The 24,699-nt window shown below is 54.6% G+C and overlaps 1 protein-coding gene across 3 annotated transcripts in view; it reads left to right on the top strand.

Annotated features, from left to right (window-relative positions):
- Positions 1 to 24,699, top strand: part of Casz1 (castor zinc finger 1) — a 146,791-nt gene that overhangs the window by 95,726 nt on the left and 26,366 nt on the right. The window lies entirely within an intron of this gene.

The following is a 24,699-nucleotide window of genomic DNA, read 5'->3' as shown; positions in this document are numbered from 1 at the left end:
TGGGAAAGGAAAGGTGGTATGAGGCAGCTCTTAGGAGTTGGTGTTAGACTTGTCCAAGTTCATGGACACAGTCCCATGGGACCCTACAGAGACAGCTGCCTCTCGGAGGCGGAGGGGGCAGGAGAGGGCAGTCAGGGATGTGTGTGTGGGGCAGGGAACCTTCATAGAGTTGTTGGACTGTAGGGACAGGTGTGTTCTTGGGGAGTGGAGGTCTCCTGGGCACCTGTGCCTGGGAAGGGCACAACGCCCCCTGCTGGGCAAATTGGGAAAGCTGTCTAGTAGCCATTGCTGCCACCCTGCCCCTCCCTGTCCTCCATCCCACAGAGAACCAGCCCGCCTCCACCTCTAATCAGGTGTCTCATCACCACCCTCTCAGGACCCGCCCCCTTTTCTTCAGAAATGGGGGCCCCACCCGTCCCAGCCAAGAAGCAGACCTAAGAGACAGGCCCAGTGTTTGGCACCACCCCCTACCTGGCACAGGAAAGCCTGCTCGTGGGCCAGCACAAGGGACTCAGGCATTACTCAGCTGGAAGGAGGGCCCTACTCTCTTCCTTCTGACCTAAGTGCCAACTGGAGCTGGCTCCTGTCCTGCCATGCCAGTCTCTCCGAGGCTGCCATGGAGGCGCGATTCCATAGCCCTTCTGGGGAGTGTCATGATGGCAGGGCAGGAGGCAAGTGACAGAGCCTCCTGTGGCACCTTAAGGGCTCTGGGGAGACTTACTGCTCTCCACTCTCCAGGGACAGGCTCTGGAGACTTTTCCTAGAAGCCAGAAGGGCCAGGAAGTCAGCCGGAGCAGGGCACTCCCAGTGGGACCCAAGTCTGGACTCTGGCCACACAGAGAGGAAAGGTCCATGGTGTCAAAGTTCTGTTTCCTGGAGGAGTTGTCTAGTGATAGCTCTCGTCTCTTCTCTGATCTTGGGAGTTTCACTTAATCTCAGAACTTCAGAAGAAAAGCACTTTCCCCTCACTTCACACAGAAAGGGGAAGCAGAGAAAGACTCAGTCAGATTTGCTCTCCCTGAGCCCGTCTCTGGGGCAACTCCGTTCTCATCTTCAGGAGCTGAGAGCATCTCCCTTGACCTCCCTCATGCACAGGGGTGTGCCAAGCCTTATTGCTGGTGCAGGGCAGGGCGTCCTTCCTCTGGGATTAGCCCAGGTAGCTCCGGCTAAAGGCCTCGGCACGGTGTAAGGAAGTAAGCCCCACAGAGTTGCCAGTTCCAGAGACCTCCAACAAGTCTCTAGGTGGTGGGTTAACTGTCCCTTCCAACCTTGGACGCACCCAGGTCCTGAAGCACTCTGGCCATAAGTGATTCAGTGGTGGGGGAGAGTTGAGGTTTCTTTGGAGGGGACAGGAGGATCTCAAGACCCTCAAGGGCCATGTGGACCCCTTTTCCCCACCATAGTTCAGCCAAGGGCTGGATCAGTCTGGACGTCTTTAGCAATAAAAAATGCCGATGTCGTCCTAATTCACCAGGCCCCGAGATGACAGCAAATTTACATTTTTTAATTAAACTAGCAGCCAGTTTTTATGAGAGGGGGTTGGGTTATGCAAATCAAATGGTTGTGTACGGAAGATTAGGAGAGTTTGGGAATAAATTCCACAAATGCTAATAAAAAAAAAAGGGAAAGAGAGAGAGAGAGAGGGAGGGAGGGAGGAGAGAGGAAGAGAGGAGGACATGGTTCCATTAGGCCCTTTTAGAGTGATTTCCCTGGGGGAGGGTGTTGGGAGGGGGAGGGGGAGCAGAGAGGAAGCTTTCAGACACAGGTAGATCCATCCTGTAGTTGGGAAGCTCCCCAGGATTAGCCCCCACCCCCACCGTAGGCTGATTTCTGGGCCTGAACACACAGGAGCCTGGGTAAAAATGGCAGTGTGAGAGCAGTAGAGCTTCGACAAAGAACTTGTCCTTGATTGTCTGGAATCTGTTGGTGAGCCTCTCTTAAGAAGGGGGAGAGGATCCTGTAGAGGATCTGAGGTAGGCTGTTCTGGGTAAAGGGCCAAACAGGCAAGAGAGCACATTCAAAGGAATGGCCACTGGGCACAGAGGGAGCTGGCTGCAGGACCCTGGGGAGGACTGGCTGAGCAGGACTGTTGCGCTGCTCTGCTGGGACCACCCAGGACCCTTTCTCCTGGGCAGACCCTCTGGTCCTGTCACGTAGCCTTCAATGATAGGGAGGTCAGGAAAGATGAGGCCAAGAGAACTGGCCAGGAAGCAGCCCAAGGCAGGAGAATGGCAACAGACTCCCACTAGTTGTGTCTCAGTCTAAGGAGCAAAGAACTTGGCTTTCCACCCTCAGCTTCTGCAGCCAGGGTATCATCACCCAGAACTTCTGTGAGCCAAAGGTTCAAAGCCAGGTATTGCTGGAAGTGGACACGTCCACAAACCCTCGTGGCTCTGGGTACACTTTACTCAGCTGCACCAGGGAATGGGAACCGTCTTGTGCTGCCTTTGGAAGGATTTCATGTTGGGTTGGGTAAAGCAGATCACCCTCAATTTTTCTTCCTCCAGACTGTACTTGGCCAGATACACCCACTCAACCAGTCTAAGCCGGGGCCAGGCTGGGCACCGGTTTTGCTAGTCTGCAGGGGGCGGGCGTTCTGGTGCCATCTTGGCAGGAAGGAGGCATCAGAGCCAAGGACAGCATGGGCTGTCTTGGAAGCGGTGTGTTTCCTGGTACCATTCAGACAGGCTGGCAGTGACACTGGGAGGGACTTGAGCATCAAATGACCTTTAAGGTCTTTGACTATCAACTTGATTTTGCTCAGTGGGGCAGGCATCCAGGGAAGAGTCACTTGGTTGAGGTGAGAAACGTATCATTGGTCCCATCTCAGTAGAAAGCGTTTCAGACACCAGCAGCCCAGGGCTGTGAACCAGCACTGATGCTAGTTGCAATGAAGCGAAATGCAGGATAACAGGGCTAGCTTAGTGTGGTCATTCTCCTACAGCAAAAGCAGGTCTACAAGGATCCCCACCTCAGATGTTCTTCCCTGGTGGGGACCAGCGAAGGGAACTCACAAACTCTTAAGCACAGGGTGGTGTGGGGTGGGGGGATATCACCTCTCCCTGCTTCCCTGGCACTGCAGATACTCCCCACCCCCACAGCCAGGGAATCTGGCTGAGTTGCAGCTTGAGTTTTTATGATGGAAAATAAAATAAATGGAGGCACCTTTGCAGGGCTGAGTCACTGCAGCAGCATCTCCTCATTAAAGTTGCTGCCCCTGGCTCAAGTCCCTGCCCACTTCCCCAGGCAGGGAAAGGGGTGGGGCTCTAGACTTTTCTCTTTGGACCCTGTCAGGTCAATAATACATCCCTACCCCTCCATCAGCTACTTTGGACTAGCCCACCCTTCTTAGAGAATCAGGCCTTCAGCTCACCACCAACTCCAGAGCCCAAGGTTCAGCACTCCTGAGCTTGGTTTTGAGTCTTCATCAACCACTCTCCCACTGATGCCTCCTTCCCCTTATACAGCTCTTCCCCACCTTCCCCTCTCCTGGTCCTCATGCTCAGAGGAGGGAAGTTGCTCCAAAGTCATTATGAGAAATGGGTCCCCAAGGCAAGCATCAGCCATTGGGGTGAACAGATCAGGGTCTACCGAGAGTCAAAAGGGGATGGAGGCCAGAGGCCATGGAATGTGGAAGAGAATCAGTTGGGCAGACAGCCTCCACGGGTGGGTTGTGAAAGGTGGCAGGCTGGTGGTCTGGCGTGTACCTGTCTGGCTGACTGTACCTCACACCTCAGGCTTGTGGATCACGTGTCCACGTCAGGGAAGAGCCCCTGTGGGCGGTGAGGCTGCAATTCAGTGAGTCCTAAGGAACTTGGCAGAAACGGGTGCCTCATTGCCCGGGTTGTAGGCACACACCGTGTAAGAGAGAGGCAGCATCTTCTTATACTAAGAGGGGCTGGAGATGAGGGCCGGGATGGTCATGAGAGAGTGGCCTTAGGGACACACTTCCACCTCTGAGTCTGCTAGACCTCTCCCAGGCCTCTCCCCTCAACTCTGAGAGCAGTTACCCTCCATTGTGCAACTGCATTCTTCTGCCTGTCTGCCAGGCCACCGGGCTCCGGCAGGTAGGCCCTTCCTACTCACCTTGCTCCCCCACGCCCCTTGCCAGCCTCATACCCAGTTGGCCCTAGAAAAAGATAAGAGATAAGAGGCTGGCTGGGGCCTGCTGCTCGGAGGAGCCAGTTCTGCCCGTGACATTGGTGTGCCAGGACAGCATTCAGGTTTGTGTGCCTCAGTCCCCAGGAGGCCCAGACCGGGGACCTTGTTTTCTCCTACCACTACAGCTCTTAATGCTGACCATTAGACATGACCATTAGCCGCTGTGTTGACATCCCCTCCCAGGGCTGGGGCTGGGGCTGGGGCTGGGGCCCGTGCCTTCCCACCGTAAGTGCTGGCGCAATTGATTGATGGAGATTCCTCTTCCCCAAGCGCCTGCCCAGCTCCTGAGTGGGGCAGGAGGAGGAAGGCAGGAAATGTTGACTGATTCCCTTAGGCCCTGGGTTTTAGCTCCTCAAGAGTTTCTACGGCCTGCTTTACAGGAAGTAATGGGTTGGGATCATGGGTGATGTGAAGGGGCAGGGGGTCAGTAAGACAGCCGCCACTAGCTGTGACTATGCCAGAGTATCAGGTCAAGCCACTGCCCAAGGGAGCAGGAGAACAGGAGCCAAAGTAGTCTGGGCTCCTCCTCTCCTTCCTCTGTGGTCCAGCAACTGTGAATCCCCTCCTAGAAAGCAGACTTCACTGCAGAATGTCTGTTCTCCAGTGTTTGGCCAGTGTGCGCGTGAAGGCCAGAATGAGGGACTGGCCCAGACTACCAGAGCTTCAGAGCTCTGCCCTATAGTAGAGTGTGGGCTATACCAGAAGAGATGGTTCTTAAGACCATCTGCCAGGCCTGCCCTCTGGGGCCAGAGGCCCAGGCGCTTGGCTATTGAGACCCCTTCCTAAAACCTGTCTTCAACCTGGGCTGAGGCTAGGGTACTCCTTGGCTTCGCATACTTTTTGTCACTCTAGATACCAGGGATTCCCAAGGGGTACATTCCTGAGTTAAGCTTTTCTTATAAGGCTCTGCCCTTGAATTAAGGGGACCCTGGGAGGGAATGTGCTGCATGAGAACAGAAGACTGGAGGATCCAGGCAGAGCCACCTAGGTAGGGATCCCCACCTAGGTTGGGGGCTTTGTGAAGAGACTTCGAGGTCTCAGCCTTCATGTCCCCCTGATTGCCTCTCTCCCTGCTGCCTGAGAGGCCAAAGCCACAGCAAGCCAGGCCTGGTCAACTGAGAATTGCTGACCAGCAGGGGGCGCCCCACTGTATCTGCCCCAGTCCTTTCAGGGATCTGAGCATGTGGGCAGCCCTGGTCTAGACCTTCTGGCTCTGCATGGGGGAGGGGTAGCCTACCTTCCCCACCCCCAGAGGTTCCTTAGCTGAGTTTGTTTTGCCAGGGTGACCTGTTTAATCATCTCATTTTCTGGTGGCCGTTTATTCCTCGTTTCCACGGTTACGGCCCCATTAAGGGGAGAAGCAATAAGGCAGCGAGTCAAACAGGTAATAAAAACATTAAAGCCCATGTGCACAGAGAGAGGATGGGTGGGGGGAGGGGGCTCAGTGAGGTGAGACCGGTCCAGGGAGCAGCCAAGGTAGAGGCTCCCTGTCCTCAAGGAGAGGCTGTGGGAAGACCCAGTATCCCCTAGACCCAGTATTCAGCTTAGTCCCCAGCCCTCGATGCCTTGGCAACAGGCTGCCTGTTGAAGGTAAAGCAGGAAGGAGCAAAGTGAGAGGGAGAGTAACAAAAGCTCCCCAGGACTGTCCCCTGAGAGAGTTGCATGACCTGTTCCAGGCCCCACCTCACCCTTGCTGGCCAGGGGGTGGGGGCTAATTTCTGACATTGTTTTGAGCTCTAGAATTTTTTTTTTTCTGCCAACTTTATCAGAAAGCATATTTGTGGTGAGTGCTGCTAACAGGGCCAGTCTGGTGAGTAAATATTCCCGGTGTGGACAGCCCTGTGACCTTGAGAGGGAAGAACACAGCAGTGGGAGCCAAGGGCATATGGAAAGAGCAGGGCTGAGAGGACAGGAGCCTTTGCGCTAGGTGGGAGACCTTTCCTAAGAAGAGGTCAGGGGAAGGTGACAGCTCCAGGCTTGTACCTAGCAGACACTCTCAGCAGTGGCCTATCCCAACCTCAAGTACCACAGCACTTAGCCTGGTTATGTGACTTGCTCTTGGTAGCTGGGCCAGTTTTTGTGGCAACCATAGAAGACTTGCTGGTCGATTCTCCCAAGGGCTCCCTTCCTCTAGGTGGACACCGAAAAGCTATAATGAAAGCCAGCCTTTTGCCCAGCTGGTCTGGACCCAGGGCAAAGAGCTGTGCTGGCCAGGGGGCAATGTCAGGAAGTGTGAGGATGGTACTGAAGTGGCTGTGCTTGTGTGTGCTGGAGCAACCACTGTTGCCCTGGAGCCAACACTCAGAGAGCACAGGAGGCCAGGGCCAGCTCTCAGCGTCTCTGGGCTATGGAGGAAGCTGCCTTTTCTTTCTTTCCTTCTTTCCTTCTTTCCTTCCTTCTTTCTTTCTTTCCTTCTTTCCTTCTTTCTTTCTTTCTTTCTTTCTTTCTTTCTTTCCTTCCTTCCTTCCTTCCTTCCTTCCTTCCTTTCTTCCTTCCTTCCTTCCTCCCTCCCTCCCACCCTCCCTTCCTCCCTTCCTTCCTTCCTCCCTTCCTTGCTTTCTTTTTTAATCTTCTGTCCTCTGATCTCTTGCAAATACACAGAGGCCTGTGTGTCTCTGATTATTAATTTCAGCGTTGGTTCTGACTAGAAAGGGGAGAAAGAAGGTGTGGGAAATGGGGGAAACCCTTTGGTTGGGAACTGTGCCTTGGGAACGGGCCTAGATGAGTTAATATTCCGATCAAACAATTAAAAATAGAAAATGCTCCCGCGGCACCAGCTGCTGGAGCTTTCGGCAACTGTCACCAGCGGGTTCAGGGGGCAGGTGGCACTGGAGGGAGCCTCTCCACAAACGGCAGAGTTCAGAGATCTCGAAACGTGGCCATGGTGCTCTCAGGATCAGAGCAGAGGTCGGGGCTGAGCCCTTTCCCTTTAGGGGCTGCAGCAGGGCCTGTGCAGCTTCAGGGCTGCCCTTCTCCCCTGCAGGGCCAGGGGTGTGGTGAAGTCATCGCCAGATGCCCTGGTAATTGTTTTAAGAATCCAACTTAAAATAAGATGAAAACTTATATTCCTGGGTGAGGAGTAATTTCCCATCTAATAGTAAATTAATGAAAGGCTTATAGCAGGCAGCCTGGCCAGGAGGCATTTTCATCTGATAAATCCAACGTCTCAGGCCTGCTAGACCTGGAAGTGCCCACACCCAAGCCAAACCCCACTTTTCATGTCCTCTTGGGACGCACCATGTCTGCTTAGATAGAAGACACATTCCAAGTGTGTTTATGGGACCTGCCGATGATAAGGAGCAGCTATCAAAGACTCCAGTGGGAGAGGCTGGGGTCTCATCCTTAGGTGCCTGAAAGACCCAGAGTCATCAGTTACCCCGAGACGAAGGGACCTCAGGAACAGGTGACATGCAGACTCTGGGCAGAGCATCCGCCCTTCAGATCGACACGGTGACCAGAGAGAAGGTCATCCACTGCTGCAGCTTACCTGGGTGAGAAAGACCACCAGTCTGTGAGTCCCAGGTCCCACATCAACTAGGACAAGCTTAGCCTTGACTGGAGGCTCTGGCAGAGGTTGCCTGATACAGTCCTCCCTCAGGGTCCCGGAGAGGCTAGGGACCTCCAGAGCTCAGTGTGTCCTCTGCAGGAGGGGCCACCTACAGCCAGCTCCGCTGATACCACTCTGCCCTGGCCAGCTGTGTGGTCTGCTGTGTCCAGCTAGGTGTGTGTGTGTCCTCACACAGGCACGTAGATGGCACCCAAGCAGGACAGGACATTGCCTGGAGACCTGGGGGCTAGGAAAGGATTTGTAGTGGCAACTCTCTATCCCTTTAACGCTGGGACATCTCTCCCCGGGGATCACAGATGGACTGGAGCATCTGGAGAGGACATGAGCCACCTGACCTCACACTTCCTTTCAGTTTCTACCTCACACCTTCCTTCTGAGAGACCCAGAGCATGAGTGTCACACCTAATACCCGTCTTAGAAAAGGACAGGTTCGGTGTGTTTCTGCCTGTTTCACAGGTGCAAGGGGACGAGCTTAGTGGTAGAGCCACTTGCTTAAGACATGTTCTAAGAATGGTTCCATTTCCAGCACTGAAGGAAAAAAAAAAAAAAAAGAAAGAACCCAGAAAACACAGGTGGGGAAACAGGAGGCCCATAGACGTTGCCAGACTTGTTCCTAAAAGCCAGGAGACAGACACAGTATGGAGCTTCCTCGCCAGGGGAAGCAGGCTTCCCTGAGGACTGTTCCGCATGGCAATGTCGAGGGGAAATTACAAAGCTTGCATCCCTGGGTATTGACTGTGTTATTCAGTCTGTGTCCCTGAAGGGCTCCAGATCCCATTTAAGTCCCCTTGTCCCCTTGGACTCCTCCCTGGGCCTACCTACTGCGTGGTGGCTGATGCAAATGCCTGCTAAGGTTTCCAGGAAGGCTTACTTTCCTGCAGGCCTTCATCCCTCACAGCTCCTGTCTGCAGGGAGGGTCGCCAGCGTGGGACACTCCTACTCAGTCCTAGTGTAATGGAGGTGAACAGAGCAGCCCAGGTCAAAGAGGCCGGAGAAGCACTCTAGATTAGCTTTGTTCTCCTAGGAGACTCTTCTTCGGGGTTGTGTTTTGTGTGTCTGTGAAGGCAGAGAGGGCCGATGGGGTGCATCCCTGGCCCACTGGGAGGCCGCTTCAGACATTTCAGGAGCAGTACCCTTCCTCTCTCTGCTGCTGCTAGAACCCACAGGGTTACCTTGGGAACTACAGAGAGCAAAGTGGCTGCTTTGAAAGCTGCTGTCTGATGGAGTGGGGGCTCAGCCTGAACCCCCACTAGGTTTGAACTAGGTTTGCTCCTCTCTGCTTATATGCGTTTGAGAGAATCTGAGTTCTTTGCCAGACTTGACCATATTGTGAGTTAGGGGCATCCCCGTGTATTTAGGGAGACTTGGGGGTATTTGAGCCATATCCACCCTGGCGTCCTACATCTACCCCACCCCAGAGGAAGAAGTTATGAAGGAATAGGGTTGAGGATGCCTCGTCTAAACATCTGAGGAAGGTGTGCTCAGAGAGGGAGCCAAGCCAGAAACACAGCCTGTGTGCTTGGATCAGAGCAGAGTGGAAAGGAGGTAGAGCGGGAGATGTTCTGTAGCCATCGATGTTCGAGCTGACACCAGTCAACTCCAGACCCTCCTTTGATGTACTTTCTCCAGCCTCCAGCTGAAGCAGCAGGTGGGACAAGCTGGAGGGCAGGAGATGGGCAGCCTAGAAGTGCCTGCCTCGCCCTTCCACACCAAGCTTACCGCCTCATGCCAGTGGGGTCATGACCCTCTTGGTTATGAGGGTCATTCTGGGCCTCCTTGGAAGTCTGCTGATGGCAGCAGAAGGTAGCTTCTGAGGAACCTGAAGCAGCCTAAGAGCCCCTGAGAAGGAGCCTGGATGTTTTCAGTTTCCAGGTCCCTTGGGGGCCCAGGGGCAGATTGAGACAGGCTCCTTGCAGGGGAGGTGTTAACAAACAGCAGGTGATTAAACATGACAAGCGGTGACATTTCTGTTCAGGGTTCTCAGTCCCAGCAAAGCCAAGAATGAAGCTATAAACCCTGACATTTTGTGTTATGCACTGAGAGGATTTTAATAGACCTCCTTGCTCCCTCTTCTCCAGTCCTCTTCTCTCCCTCCTCACCACCCCCATCACATGCACTATCCCACAGAGCGCCCTGCCATTCCGTGTTGCCTGGCCTCCAGGAGCCTTCTGGGCTGTCTGAGTCTCTGCCTCGGGCCTCACAGCCCTCTGTGCCCGTGATTCCTGGCCAGATTACGACCTCCACCTTCTTTGGCTTTGATCTTTCCTGTTGTCCCTCTGCAAACCCCGCTTGCCTCCCTTCATCCTTTACTTTCTCACCTCCTTTTTTTGGGTCCTGATCTCACAGCCTGTCCCTTAGCTGCGGCTGTTGCAGTTGTCAGGGACAGCAGGTGGCTGTCCTTGTGCCCTCTTTGTGCTCAAAACATTTCCAGACAGACTTGAGAGCGGGTGTAGGGAGATTGTGGGGCTTGGTATGGGCTCTTCCCCCATCTTTTTTTTTTTTTTAAATCTCCTTTTCTCCTTTTTGGGACAAGGACAGAAGGCGGAGGGAGAAAATTGCCCTACACTGCAAACAGTTGCTGGGTTTATTCAGAAAGGACTGACCGGCAACAGTTGTTCCTCTTACAGAGAAATGCTGGAACAACTGGGGCCTTCTTTGTTCTCTGGGCAGAGTCCTGTGAAGGGCATTTGGAGGTGAGCCTGGGGCTGAAGAGGGCGAGATACACTCTTAGTGTCCGTTCAGTCCCACCGGGGAGTCTCCACCCCAGCAGGCAGGGAGGGTTCCTAGAGCTAGACAGGGTCTGGTTCCGAAGTCAGGCCACGCCCTGGGTCCCCATCTCTGCCCTAGTCAACGCAAGAAGCACTTAGCTTTCTGTGTTCATTTCAGTAAATATTTATTGGGCCAGACGCTGTGCTGAACAGTGGTTCTGTCCTGTGGATCTCTTGGTCTAATGAGGTGGACAGATGACTTGTTACTGTAGAAGGACTACAAACAGTAGTGGGCTCGGAGGCAAGGAGGGGGTGATCTGGAGAGCTTCTCAGAATGTCGCTAGGACCCCTGAAGGATGCCTCAGAGAAAGGATGCCAGGCCCCGGAGTTGAGGGAGGTCCTTCTGCTGGGGGCTCAGTGTGCTGAAGGCCTGGGGTAGAAGCACCAGCTGCCATGGGGAGAATTTGGGATGTCTGTCTTCCTCCAGTAGGTGTCCTTTGATCTCTAGGACCCTGAACTGGCTTCCACCTCTACCCATCTGGGCCAGGCATGATGGTCTGGACAAAATGGGAATGAGGCGCACCCCAGTTCAGTACACAGAGAGCAACGAGAAGGGAGCAAGTGCCCATAGACTGGGGCCACTGCAGCCTCCTCTACCTCCTACCCCTTGAGGTGATGAGGTAAAGAGGCCCATGTGACAGGCCTGGTGCGGGAAGCAAAGGAACGGGAGAGCCTCATGTCTCCTTCCTTGACTCTTCACCTGCTGACCTTGGGGCTCAGCAAGGCCAGGTAAACTCAGAGCCCTGAACTCTCTGTTGCTGCCCCTCCGCTCTCTTAGTAGCTGTGAAGTGCTCAGTGAGTCCTCACTAGTGTCCAAGCTTCCTGAGACTTCAGACTATCCTCTAGGATCCCGAGGGCCAGAGTGAGCAGTGCCGGCAGGGAGCAGGCAGCTGAGAAGCAACACAGAGCAGGAGGAGGGCTGTGTGGAAGGATATCCAGCGTGTGGGCAGCTGGTCCCTAACCGCAGCTTCCAAGTTCAGCTCCCCATCGGGAGGGGCCGCGCACCCCAGTGCTAGACAGCCATAGCCATGGGGCGAGAGTAGGACCTGTTGCCTGGAAGGGTCTCACACAGCCCATGGGGTACTTTTTCTTTACTGATTTGCCTTTACCCAGGTGCCATGCTGAGCACACCCTACCAACACTTGGGTTCCCTAAGGGAGATCAGGCTGGCTTCCTTACCGAGAAGAGCATAGAGAGTACAAGGCAAACTCTGGGTATTACTCCTTTTCCCCACCCCACCCCGCCTTTCTGACAAGCTTTGTCCAGGTCCCTTGATGCCACCCGTGTTGCTCACTTCCCAGAGTCTAGCTGGAACTGTGTGGACCTTCTAAATGCTCTTCACTTGACAGCATGGCCGGGGGTCACTGTAGAGAAAGGGGGAAGAGAGGAATCCAGGAGCCCAGACTTGGCCTACTGCCCCTGAAGGTCCAGAGCCAGGTTTTATTATAATCCCTACATCCTGTTGCAGATCCTTAATCAGCTGGATCCCAGGTTGGACTAGACCCTGTGGTGACACTCGGGGCTGTAGCATGGAAAACCTGAAGTGGAGTTTCCGGAGCTGGGGTTGGGGCTATGAGGATAAGGCAGGTGGCAGGGAGGAGAAGGGAGCCAGCACAGCACAGGATGCAGACGGAGCCCAGACCCACCACCCACCAGCCAGGCTGGGGGTGAAGAAGCAGCTGCTGGAGACTGGGAACCATGGCTACTAGGAGGTGGGGGCAGAGAACACTAGTCCGTGGGGGCTGCTGTGTTGCCTTGTGCCACCGAGACAGCTGGCTCTACAGTCGCTCTAACAGTGGGTAACAACTCTAGCCAGGAGTCAGTAGAGGGAACCTGGATGATGTTGATTCCAGGGTCTATACAGACATGCTAAACTCCAAGACTTAGAGTGTACCTGCTCTGCTAATAGCTCTTGTGTGGGTAGAGGGTCCAGAGACCTGTCTGCTATGAGTTTGGGTAGCCAGGACGGGAAGCCCTGTTGAGGGGCAGCTGGTAAGGGGAAGACCCCAGGATCTGTGGGCTCTTGCTTTCAGCAGAAGCAGACAGAGCTCCGCGCCAACCTGGCCTAGCCCTGATGCCTCTGCATGAGGTCTGGGGCAGAGCTGGGGGATAGTGGGAAGGATACCCACCAGAACCCTCAGTCTAAGGTATCATGGTAGAGAAGATGAGGGGACATGCTGAAGGCAGAGATAACCAGGGAATGGAAACCAGAGTGGGCTGGCTGGCAGCGGGTGGGCAGACGGGTGTCTGTCCTGCCAGGGGCCCAGGCTGGCTCTGTAGACAGCCTCTTTTCTATATGGAAATGAAGAATTTAGGCTAATGGAGCTCAACCATCTCTAATTTTGCGATGGCAGGAGGATTTTGATTGAAAGTAATTAAGCAAGCTAGCTGTAAAATTAATTAAAGCAAAAGGGGGGGATTTTTTATTGGATTGGATAGCGATATAGCGTCTGTCAGGCGGGGGACGGATGGGGGTGACCTGAATCCTCTGCCCTCCCCCCTCCCACTCGGGACGTTTATGTCACTTTAATCTCCTTACAGCGGCTGCTGTGCATTTGTTTGAAATAATCAAGGAAATATGGTCAGAAATTGTCAGCTTTCAGATCTAATTTACCTGACGGCCCCTGCGCAAGCCAGCGAGGCCTGGGGAGTGAGCAAGCGTGAGCAGTGGGGGAGCTGAGTGGGCTCCAAGCACACTGGGCTCCTCAGCCCACACCCTAGGCCCAGGCACCTTCCAAGGGGGAGGGAAGGTACCAGCTAGGCCTGGGGGCACCTCTCTGGGCTTTGCCTCTTTCTGGAACAGACTCCCACCCCCCACCCACCTGCTGCCTCGTCCCCGCACTAACCAGCTTTAGGATTTAGGGAATATAGGATTAGGGGGGTGATTGTAATTCCTTATTCCAGATGGCTGACAACTGCTAAACCCCTCCACCAGGGCCACAGTTTTAAAAATACTCCTAAATTAGTCCCCTCATGTCCTCCTCACTGTTGGCCTTAGAAAAGGATTGAGTCAGTAGGCTGCAGAAGTGGGGGGGTGGGGGGGGTGGACTGTTGCAAGTTGCCTCCCTGGGGCCATGCTTACTACCCAGGGCCTGTCTGTTTCAGGCCCTTTTCTGATTCCTGGGTACTTCTTGCCCTACTTCCTTTTCACAGCACAGCCCAAAAGGACTGTGGGAGCACAGTCCCCGCATCGGGAAGGCCCCTCCCACCGCCACAGCCTCTCCGTTTCCAGTGGATAAGCCAGGAGAGAGCCCTTATAGAACTGGTGTGCTGGACTTCCTGCCCTGTACCCTGAACCCCAGAAGCTCTGCTCAAAACTGTTGGGTTTCTCAGATGGGGTGGAGCAGTGGGTGGCCTAAATCCCCCCAAGAAGGGAACCCCTGTGGGGACGAAAGAAATATTCTGGAACAGTCAGTTTCCAAGGTTGGGGAAGGTCCCTTTAAGCAGAAAAGGGCCTGATGACCTGGGCATGAGAGGATTCAGGGTAGGAACTGGGTCTCTTGCTCTGTCTGGTCCTGGGCAGGGAGTGACCCTGGCTTTCAGCAAATCATCTTAGGCTTTGGCCCCCTTGTAGTTCTGAAGCCTGGTGCAGATCTAAAACAGCCTCCATCTTGGTAGCTGTTTTCTAGGGTGGGAAGGCACCTGGCTTCCCTCCATCAGGAACTCCTTGTTCAGCCTCAATTCCTTGCCTGTTCCCCTGGGATAGACAGCAGGTTCTAGAAATGGTTCCCACACATCCACTCTAGAGCAGGCCCATTAGAAGGGCTTGTTCCCTACCTGCCCTCGTTGCTGCCACCCAAACACCCTCTGCCTTGTCCTTTCACCAGAATTTCCCCTACCCTGGAGGACACCCCCAACCCCAGCACAGCTCTGGGGCAGGGTGACTCAGGCTGCCTTCTCCAGCAGTAAGGGAGTGTGAGCACCTTTTGGAACATGGCAGCTGGAGGCTGGAGAAACATCACCTACCCCCTTTGAGTTCTTTCTGCTCAAGCCTCCACTCCCCGCCATTATGAGTCACTCAGAGTTGGGTGTGTGTGTGTGTGAGGAACGAAGCCCCAGTGAGCTATCCAGAAAGAGGGAGAGAAAAGCTGTTGGCTGAAGACCCCGCGGGGCCTAGGGCACAGTTGTACATGCCTGACATCCAGGTGGCACTGGGGTCTTTGGAGACCCACACTATTCCCCTTCTGCCTGTGCCCACAGGACCTGGCCAGAGACAGAGTCCTTGCCTGATGTGTCCATCAGCTGCCCAGGACCCAGACTTCATGAGACAGGAGGTTAGAATGAGCTCGGCCGCAGCCTCACCTCACCTGTGCACATGGCTCACAGCCACCCCTGCTAGCACTTGTCTTTTTGGTGTGGAGGGACCAGCCCAGGGCTCTGCAAGCAGAGCTGGGAGGGCCTCTGGCCGTAGGCTGGGGCTTATCTCTGAGCTCAGTGTTGGTATGGAGTTGCTGATGGCAGGTACCAAGGTAGAGAGAGGCTCTTGAGGAAGGCCTACTCAGGCTGGCTGAGGTGTAGACAGAGATGGGGAGCACAGGAGCCCGGGGTGGGGTGCTCTTTTGCCCAGAGGAGAGAGGAGAGACCTCGTTATGGTGTCCTGGAGACCACTCCGTGCCTTAGAGGGAATTAGGGTGCTGTACTGAAAATCCACTTTTAAGATTTTGTGTGCTGAGGAGAGGACGTTGATTCTACAGTGACTCCTTGAAGAGGAAGGGTGGTGATGCACAGTGGCAGACAGGCATCAAGATGGGCCATGGGCACTGGGATGGGAAGACCGGGGAGTAGCCTGGGGTCAACACACGCGCTCGCTCAACAGGACCTACAGCAGTGAGGGTCCAGGAAGTCTGGGGAAGAGAAGAAGCAGGAGGGAGCTTAGGTTTGGAGGTCAAGGACTGGCTCAGCAGTACTTTGATGCCTGTCACCTGGCCAGCTTGGGTCGAGCTTTTCCTCTTCTCTGGCACCAGAGGCTTTGAGGACAGCGTACTGAGGTACTGGCCTCAGTACCAGGCTGGGCACACTGTGACTCTGCCTTCCCCTACAGCCGTGGATCTGAGCCTCTTGTGTGGCTGGGATAAAAGGTGAGGTTGAGGTAAGGGGAGGCCTTGCCAGCCCCAGGATGCTCTTGTTCTCTGGAGGTCCCTGTACATCCTGGGCTTCGTGAAGTCTTCACAGTGGGGGTCTGCCTGAGCAAGCTTTCTGGGTACTCTCTTGTTCTAGGTGGGTCTTGGTACAAGTTAAGATGGCTGGCCTCCTGCCCCCAGAGCAGGCCGAGGAAGGCTTTCCTCACAAAGTCTTTATTCACACATTTAGGAGAGTTCCCAGGGTGCCTGGCCGCAGCAGCTAGGAATAGAGTAAGGAAGGTACCTGCTTGACTGGGTGAAAAGTGTGGCAGGGGTCCAGTTCCAGGAATCATTAACTTCAGGGTCTCCTAGTGCCAGGTCCCTGCTGGAGTTGGCTAGATATGACCAGGCCCTGGGCTCCCGGAAGTGCTTGGTGCCAGGCAGAGCCAGACCATCAACCCTCCTGGCCTTTCCAAAGCCCCTCCCTCCAGTGCTCTGCTGTCATACTTTCTTCTTTGTACCCATGTGCCTATCCTGTTACTCTAGACCATCATCCTTTCCAATCTGGCCTCAGTTTCTCACCCATCAGGCCTCAAGTCTCCCTGGCTCAACCCTGGCCCGTCCTCCGTCCCCCCTGGCTTCACAGTCACATTTTGCTGCCAGCGCAGGGCACTGAAAAACTGCTGGCACTGCCAAAAACCCTGTGTGCGCTATGACTCCCCAAACATCCCTTTATTTTTATTGTTCTGTTAATTACTGTTTAAACTTTAATAAGTCACTTCGTCAGGAGGGGGGACCTGCCGTGAGCTTTTCTGTGCAAACATGGGCCGGGAGTGACTCGGGTGTAATATAACCCTTTATGCGATGTGGGAATGTTTAGATTGTAACAGAAACTTGTTATTTTAATGACAGTTGGGGGGATCTGAGCACAGAAAAGGAGAGAGGTGGGTGCTCCCCTCCATTCCCACCAAGGGCTTGGAGTGGTCAGGCTTCTCTAGGGCAGCTCACTTTCTGCCCTAGAGGCCTTTCAGAGGGTCAAGGGAGCTGTGGGCTACCCACGGGGCAGCTGCTGACGGAGCGGGGCAGGCACTCACTCAGGAGGTGCCTTCAGAGGGGCCTGGTGGTCTGTGGTGGGAGGGCCTGGCCTGGTGAGGCAGAAAGAGGAAGTCTAGCTTCTGCAGATTCGGCTTAGGGGGGCATGGCAGTCACTGAATCTCTGGACAGAGCTGGCAGCCATCTGTACATAGCTTCCTCTAAGGCTGCAGAAAAGAGGTCTCTGTGGTGATGAGCACTATAGAAGTGCTCCGTGTGCTCATCACCTTGTCCCAGACAGTCATCCCTTAAGCACACTCTGTTACAGATGTGGACGCTGGGGCCCAGGACAGGGGAGACATGCTTAAAGTGGCAACTTCTGGAGAGGAGCAAAGTGTGGACTTGCGGTGTTTTCGCTGATTCTCACCTCAGGAGGCTGCATATACCGGGAGGGTGGGGATGGAGGCAGCGAGGCCTTCCTCTGGATCTGGGGTGATTCTCAGCAGCAGCGGAAGAGCTTAGGCAGGATTCACCCTCAGACCCCTTCCTTCTATCATGAGCAACAAGGAAGTCACCCAGAATTCTGCTGATGGGGACCCCCTGCCGTCTTCCCCTTGTGGCTTGCTTTCCTTCATCTTCGACCTAGAGTCACTTCTGCCACACACCTGCTTCCAAAGTGGGGACCCCTAGGGAGGGCATTTTGTCCTATGGGGCTCCTTGTGGGCCTCCAAGACGACTTAGGACAGATTTCCCTGCTTTCTTTCTTTGCTCCATCTGTCTGTCCATGTCTGCATGCAGCCATCCCTAGCTGTCTCTAAAGCAGCAGAAATGAAGGAGCCGAGTGCTCGCCGTCAGGGCCTGCTCCTGACTGGTGTTGACGAAGGGGTTTGGGGAAGGGTAAAATTAAGCAGGGCAGCTTTAGTCCAAGGCAAGACTGGCAGGGTCTAGTCCAGCTGAGGAGGCAGACCCTTGCATACTGGGCTCACTGGTCTAGCTCTGACTGCCTCTGTGGAAAGCACCACTGGGGAGGGGGGAGAGAGGTGGGGGTTCTGGCTCTGCCCTGCTCCTTACCTCCTGCTGGGCAGGGCAGAGTCAGAGGTTCTGGTCCCAGGTGCCCTCGGGCTAAATGGACAGCCCCCAGATGGTAGCCACGGCATGGACCACGAATCGCTGAGGTTTTCCTTTTCCGAGCAGCGCGTTTCCCTAAATTGTCTTTGACTGCGTGCACGGGTAATGAAAGTTTATGCCCTTGTTAGAAGGACAGGCGGCCAGTTCCAGTTAGAACTGGGCTGTCTCCCTGCCGGCCCCTCAGCCCCCTCCCCAGCAGGAGAGAGAGCTAGGGGTGTGTGTGTGTGTGTGTGTGTGTGTGTGTGTGTGTGTGTGTGTGCACTCAAAAGAACAGCCCCTCCTTCCCTGGTGAATAAGAAGGCTGTTAGGGGAAGGGAGAGGGGACGAGGAAAAAAAAAAAGAAAAAATTTCCATATTTGTGTAAGTTGCTTTAAAAGCATTTTATCATGTCATAAAAAAGGGAAAGTACTCTCAGAAATTGATCCTCTCTGCCAGCCCATTGGACAGAAGGACGTTGGGATGTTAATGGCCATCCTGCTCCAGGGTGGCTTATTAAAAAATTTATACATAAATGCTTAAAATTGCATAAATTATTTAAAAAAAACCAACAAAGTAAGCAATTTGAATTCCCTCTTTTCCACCCCTTCACTCGGTCCCCCCTTTCCCAGCCTCTCCTCAGGGCCCTCCTGTCTCCTGGCTCCTGAGCCCTCCTCGGGGTGTTCCCCCTGCTTTCTCCACTTCCCGCCACACCCCAGACGCAGTCTGCCCTGCCTTCCTTAGGGGTTTCCCTGCCTCACCCACAAATTAATGAAACAGCCAGCCCACCAGCGAACGCTCACACGCACACTCGCTAATAAAAACACCACTAATAATGCCCGAAATCGCGAAATTAAATATTAAGGCCAAAGGAGGCGGCCGTGAAGTGGGGCTGCCGCCACCGTCGCTGAAGTTGGAGCTGATGAGTGTGTCTCTCGCAGGCGTGGAATGTCACCCACACATCCTGGAGACTGGAGTGGGGAGTTTTATGATGGTTTTTCATTGATTTGTTTCCCCAGCGCAGCTGCCGACCTCTATTGAGGGACAAACATAATCAGCACTGACGCAAATTAGATGGTTATTCGTTTTGAAAATTGACAGAAAAACAATAAAAAAGATGAAATGCTCCCAAATCAATAGATATAATGAAATTCAAATAATCCGAGAGATGAGGTCTCCATGGCAACTGATAATGTGGAAAAGAAAACAATTTAATAAAGGACAGACACACTTTGAAAACAGATTGGGCCCGGGGAGGGGGGCGGGCTGGCGGGCGGAGGGCTGGAGCGCGGGCGAGTGAAGGATCACTGTCCGTCCCAAGGACACCCGCCATAATTAAGCGAGGCTTTCGGCCCCAGAAAGTGCAGATTCAGGTTTTAATACACAAAATTATTTCAGGAGCAGTGAATCGGAAAGTCGTTTGTAATGACCTTCCTGAGAGGCCCGGGCGCGGGGCATGTTGGAGGCTGGGCGGCCAGGCCGGCTGAGTTATGGCATATTTGTGTTTTTATAGTGCAGAGGGGAGGGGGCGGTGGTGGGGAGGGGGGGGAGAAGGTTAAACAGTATTTACAGCTCAGTTGTTTTCAGAGAGGAAAGAGAAATAGAGTTCATGGAGAGATGCAGCGGGCAGGCAGGCGGGTGAGCCTGGGCGGCCTCCGGCTGCAGGGAGGGAGGTAGGCCGGGCAGGTCTCCCCCTCAGGCTGTCTGACCTGTGTCTGTTTCCCAACTGTAGAGGATACTCAGAGCTGCCTCCCTGCTCCAGGTCCTGGTATGGCTGGGCTAGTAGTGTCTTCTAGGTCTGGGGCCTCACCGAGGACGTGAGCCTATGTCTAGGCTGTGTGGACACCAGGCTGCACCACTCAGTAAGCTGGGGCACTCGGCGGCTGCTGCCAAAGGTTGCCCCGCTGAGTCTCACAGCCGGGGCCCGGTCACTCATTTATGTCGTTCTTTCCTTCCGGAGCCCGGTGCTGGCCAGGGCTCAGTGGTAGGAACACAGGTGCCCATGTGACGACCCCCTAGCCCTGTCTCTGGCTCTGCCCCCTCATACAAGCACCTGCCTTGAGCTCAGTTTCATCATGTCTGAAGAGCTGAGGGCCACAGGGAGGAAAGGGACCAAGCTGATCCTCTCAACAGCCCTCCAGAGCCACTTGCCTGCAGCAGGGCAGTTCAGGGATTGAGAAGCCCTCCCTGGGGGTGGGAGGGCTGGCATCCCTCTGGCAACAGGAGCTGTTTGTGTTCTATTACCATGACCACAGGGCACTTCCAGTGAATGGGCCACTCTGTGGGCACATGTGTAAATACACACGTGTGTGTGTGTGTGTGTGTGTGTGTGTGTGTGTGTGTGTGCGTGTGCGCGCGCGCGCAGCCATGCACACACACACAAGTAGGGCAGGCACAGGTCTGTGTGTATTTGCTCAGTGTGTGTTTTAAATCTCCCCTGGGTGGCAACTCTCTTTTTTCTCCCCTTCCTGTTTGGCTGTGACCTGGGGGAGATTGATAGCCAGCGTGTGCGGTGGATGCTAACAGTTCCCCTGATTTATAGAGTTACTTACGCTAAGTGAGGCCACTTAGACGCGTCTGGGTAGTAAACCTTTTAACTGAACTAAAAAAAAAAAAAAATCATAATAAATAAATAAACAAAGGGGGGCAAGCTAGGGCCCAGTGACCAAGCCCCGCCCATTCTCCTGCTCGGATCTGTCCAGGGCCAAGAACCCTAGGGTAGCAGTTACTCCTTCCTCCCTCCAACACTCAGAAGCCCTTGTTCCCAGCCAAGGTTGGGAGCAGGCCCAAAAGGGGACATCCCTCTCCTAGGGGACAGTTCCTGGCTAGGAGAGCCAGGGGAGGGAACTGTTCCTATGGAGATAATGAGCAGTGGATTGTGGGGGAGAAAATGAGGGGGTCTGTGTCCAGTACCCTTTCTTCACTAACATGTTTTCATGTCACACCTATGCTCTTTGCCACAGTGATGGCTCTTGGAATCACTTTTGAAATTTGTTCCCACATCTGTACAGAACAAGCCACTCTGTAGGAGCCAGGCTGATGCAGGAAGCCAACCGCCTGTCTGATTTTCACAGCGTAGCCTCCTGTTTGAAGCCAGGCGCTGGCCTGCAGGCAGAGCTCCGAAGTGGCTGGGACAGAGGCACTGCACTGTCAGCCTGGGGCTTGCGGCCCGTGAAGTTTAAGCTCCCCATGGGTAGCCAGGGTGGAAACTCCCAACAGCACGCCACCTCTGAGACTCCGGGACAGCTGGTTTGAAGGCTGTGGGAGGCATGTATGGTAGGGTTTAAGCCTGTGGCCTTGGACATCTGAGCCTGGTGGGAGTTGTGCTCTAGTGCTGACTGGGTGACAGAAAGTAATTACCAATCTCACGGCTTCCGCTGTCTCAACTAGAAACGGGGACAGCACAACTGACGCGCTGGGATATGAGGGGGGTCACCAAGGTATGTGCCCAGCATAGACAAGGTGCTCCGGGGTGTCACCAGCTGTGTGACTGGAGATACTGTGGGCTAGGGCAGTCACCAGCGTGGCACAGCAGTTCCCGTGGCCCCTGAGCTCTGGCCAAAGGCAGGCAGGACCCCATGCACCCCCACCCCCACCCCAGGGGACTGGCTGCTGGCCCCTGCCTCCCCACCTCCTGATATACAGCGGGCATTAGGCCGCCCAAAGGGGATACTGCATCCTTAGGAAGAAATATGTCCTCATTTTTCTTAAACACCGTTTCCACTGAGTGAAATGTTTAGAAGGGACGCGCAGGGAGAACTTTATTTCCTACCAGGGAGTTCAGAGCCACCAAGCAGAGCCCATAAAGCACCGGAGCCCGGTGGCTGACAGGCAGCCTGGCCACGAAATACATTACTCATGGGGGGTGGAGATAGGGGGCTGCCAGCCTGCCCAGCCCCGTGGGACTGCCTCTACCCCACAAGATCAGCCACTCCAGGACCCAGGGCTGTCAGGCACCAAGGCTCTCCTGTTGTGCCCAGGCTGCCTACGGCAGAGGGTCTGGCTGGACCAGCTGAGGAGGGAGCAGTTCTTCTAGCTATGCCTGGTGTTTACTTCATGGTCAAGGAGGTGGGGGACCTGGGGCCCAGGTGCAGCCCTCTGAGCACCCCCTTCTCACCAAAGCTGGCAGGAGCTCTGGCCTTCCCAGCCTTCAGAGGGAATGATGAGATTCATGCCATATCGGGCCCTTCTCCTGAGGCCCTCCCTTCATTCGATTTCTGAAGCTGGCTGATTTGAATATTTATAAATATCAGTAAATTATTTATTGTAGCAATCTGCTGCACCATTTTATCCATCGCAGTTAACACTTTAGGGGGCTCCGAAGTTATGGGAACAGGAAGTGAGGTTGAAGAGGAAATGGGATAGGGGACGAGAGGAACTCCTGTAGGGAAGCCAGGGATGTTTCCAGCCCAGCCTCAGTGGCTCTTGTGAGCATGTCCTCATGCTCTGGGCCGGGGGTGGGGGTGGGGATCAGCTTTCTTCTCTGACAAATGGGATTATCATGGTGCCTGCTCAACTGTCCTTCGGAACCGTCAATGAGTCCCTGCTGGAATGGTGGGCAGTTGTGCCTTTCTTTACCAACTCTGACAGGCTCTGCTTTTTGCTTGGATGCCTGCTGGGAGCTTATTGAGTTTCAAGCCTCATGAGGAGAATTGGAACCCGGGGAGTTAAGAGGTGGCTGAAGAGGAAGCCTGAAGGAACCACCTCAGTCCTCTGTCTGTCCTTTCCCCCTATTTCCCTGGGTCAAATGAGCTTTTCCAAGGTCTTTGTATCTTGATTGAGATGTGACATCCACCTGCCTGTTGCCCCTTTCAGGACGCAGCATACTTTTCCCAGTCCTTGCTTCCCAGGCCCTGTGCATGGCACAGACAGACCTCACCTTGCACTTCTGCAGTGCTTCTTTAGGGAGAAATCCGCTCCAGGCTTGGAGCTCACAATGGGCAGAGCCAGACTGTATGCTCAGGGCTCTGACTCCAGGACTCTAATCTATACTGTACACTTCCTAGTGTTTGCCCTGCTGGTGTAGAGCAGCTGGGGTCAGAAACAGGCTACCAGAAGTGGAATGCATACTTCCAGGTCCTCCTTAACTCTCCTCTCTTCTTCCCACCTTCACAGCCACCCCTGAGTCTGCCCGTCTGTGGGTCAGCAGACCGGGAGCCCCCTGAGCTTCCCACCCTCCAGCCCAGCCTGCCTCCTGGGCAGTATTGTTCCCAAAGGAAGTGTCCAGTGTAAATAGAGCAGCGGGCAGGCTAGTGGCGGGAAGGAGATGAAAGGGGCAGTGACAGGACCGGGGACGGATGGCTTCCTTCCATTGAGGCCTGGCCATGGCGTTTATATTTTAGGGAAGAAAGTCAGAGGAATGTTTACACGGTCAGGAGTCTGGGGTCAGACCAGTGGGGGGTGTGTTAATCTGGAGGTCCCAAGGCCTTGATGGAGGGGCTGGCTGAAGGTTCATGGGGACCGGAAGGCAGGAAGACAGCCTAGCTCTCAGCCTCATGCATAAGCCCCTTCCTGCCACCCCAGCCTTACACGCGCGGGCACTTAGGACTGTAAACCTGGCTCTCACCTCTCCCTCTCTGTCCCTGTGTCCTGGGCCCAGACACCTCCTACTTCTCCACCTCCACCCTTGGGACTATCAGTGGAGTCAGGGGGAGGGCAACATCTGGAAGGCAGGTGGTCTGGGGCAGAGCAGCAGCTGGAGGGCAGGTGTAGAGGGAGTTGTCTAGAGCAAAGGGGCTTGGAGCTGGGGGTGGGCCCTGAGCGCACAGCTGCATCCCAGCTGGTGGGGACCCAGGCAGAGACTCGGCTCCATGCCGAGATGGAGAGAGGGTGGGTTGTGCTGGGTGGGCCGAAGTTCAGGGAGGCTCCAGGATGGGTGGGGACCAGAGGAGGGGGTGTTGCCAGAAGCAAGTGCAGCCCTGAGTGCTTGTGCTTCCCTCTTCCTTGGGATAAATATTTATAGATTCATTTGCCGTCTGCCATACACACTTGGCTGCTTACCTCCTGGTAAAAATAGTGCAGGTTCCTCCACTCCCGCCTGCCTCTTCCCATCCAAGACAGGGACAAAGGGTCCCAGGTGAGGCCTGCTACCCTGTGGAAGTCATGTGTTACCACAGAGCCCGATGGTCTGCCCAGAGGCTAAGTGGGATGGGGTGTGGCCGTGAGCCCTGTCACTGAGTTTCAAGATAGAGCCACATGTAGGTGCTCAGGGATTTGTGTTGGACAGCACAGCCCTGGCACTGTGGGCAGACATGAATACAGGGGGCTCTGGTTTGGGCAAAGCCATGACCTCTGGACGAGGATTATGGGAATGGGACTGAGCAGATCTTTCTGTAGCCATGGACTAGGCTGGCTGGCATTGGCCAGTCCCTTCTGGGCCGGACAGGGCCTTACATATCAGCGGCTGTGACAAATCAGGGATCTGGGGCCACTGGGCATTGTATATTTGAAGGGGTGGTTAATCTGCACGTGCAAGTCAAGGAGGTTATCTTTGTGTGGCATGAGGCCTCTAGGCAGACACAGATATAGCCACAGGTGGGTCCTCAGCGTGTGGGTTTTCATGGTATTTGACCATCACATGTCATAGCTCCTGAGAAGAGCCCCTCACGCAGCCTTCTGACCCATATGGGTCATGCCAGTTTCCCTGGCAAGAGCTCTCGAAAGTAGATGGGGACCCTATCCGCAAAGGTTTGGTGTGCAGAGAGCGTCCACACAGCCACTACACTGTAGGACCTCCCTAAATGGATGGGTGGACGGCTGGCAGATCCATACGTGGGGTTACAGAGTGTATGGGTGTGTGCCTTTGTTAGTCTTCCTGGCCAGCGTGCCCCTGAGACCCTAGAGGCCTACTGAGGCGAGAGGACAAGCTGAGCAGTATGAGGGGATGGCTCAGTGGCTGTCTCTAGAGATTATACACAGGATCTGTAGGTCCAACTGGTCCCAACCTGTCCTTACCGAGGGTCCTCTGGGTTGGGAAATAGACTTCTCAGCCCCAGCTAGACTTTCC

Source organism: Meriones unguiculatus, chromosome 3, assembly GCF_030254825.1.
Source record: "Meriones unguiculatus strain TT.TT164.6M chromosome 3, Bangor_MerUng_6.1, whole genome shotgun sequence".
Taxonomy (NCBI): domain Eukaryota; kingdom Metazoa; phylum Chordata; class Mammalia; order Rodentia; family Muridae; genus Meriones; species Meriones unguiculatus.
This window is presented reverse-complemented; position numbering and strand designations above follow the sequence as displayed.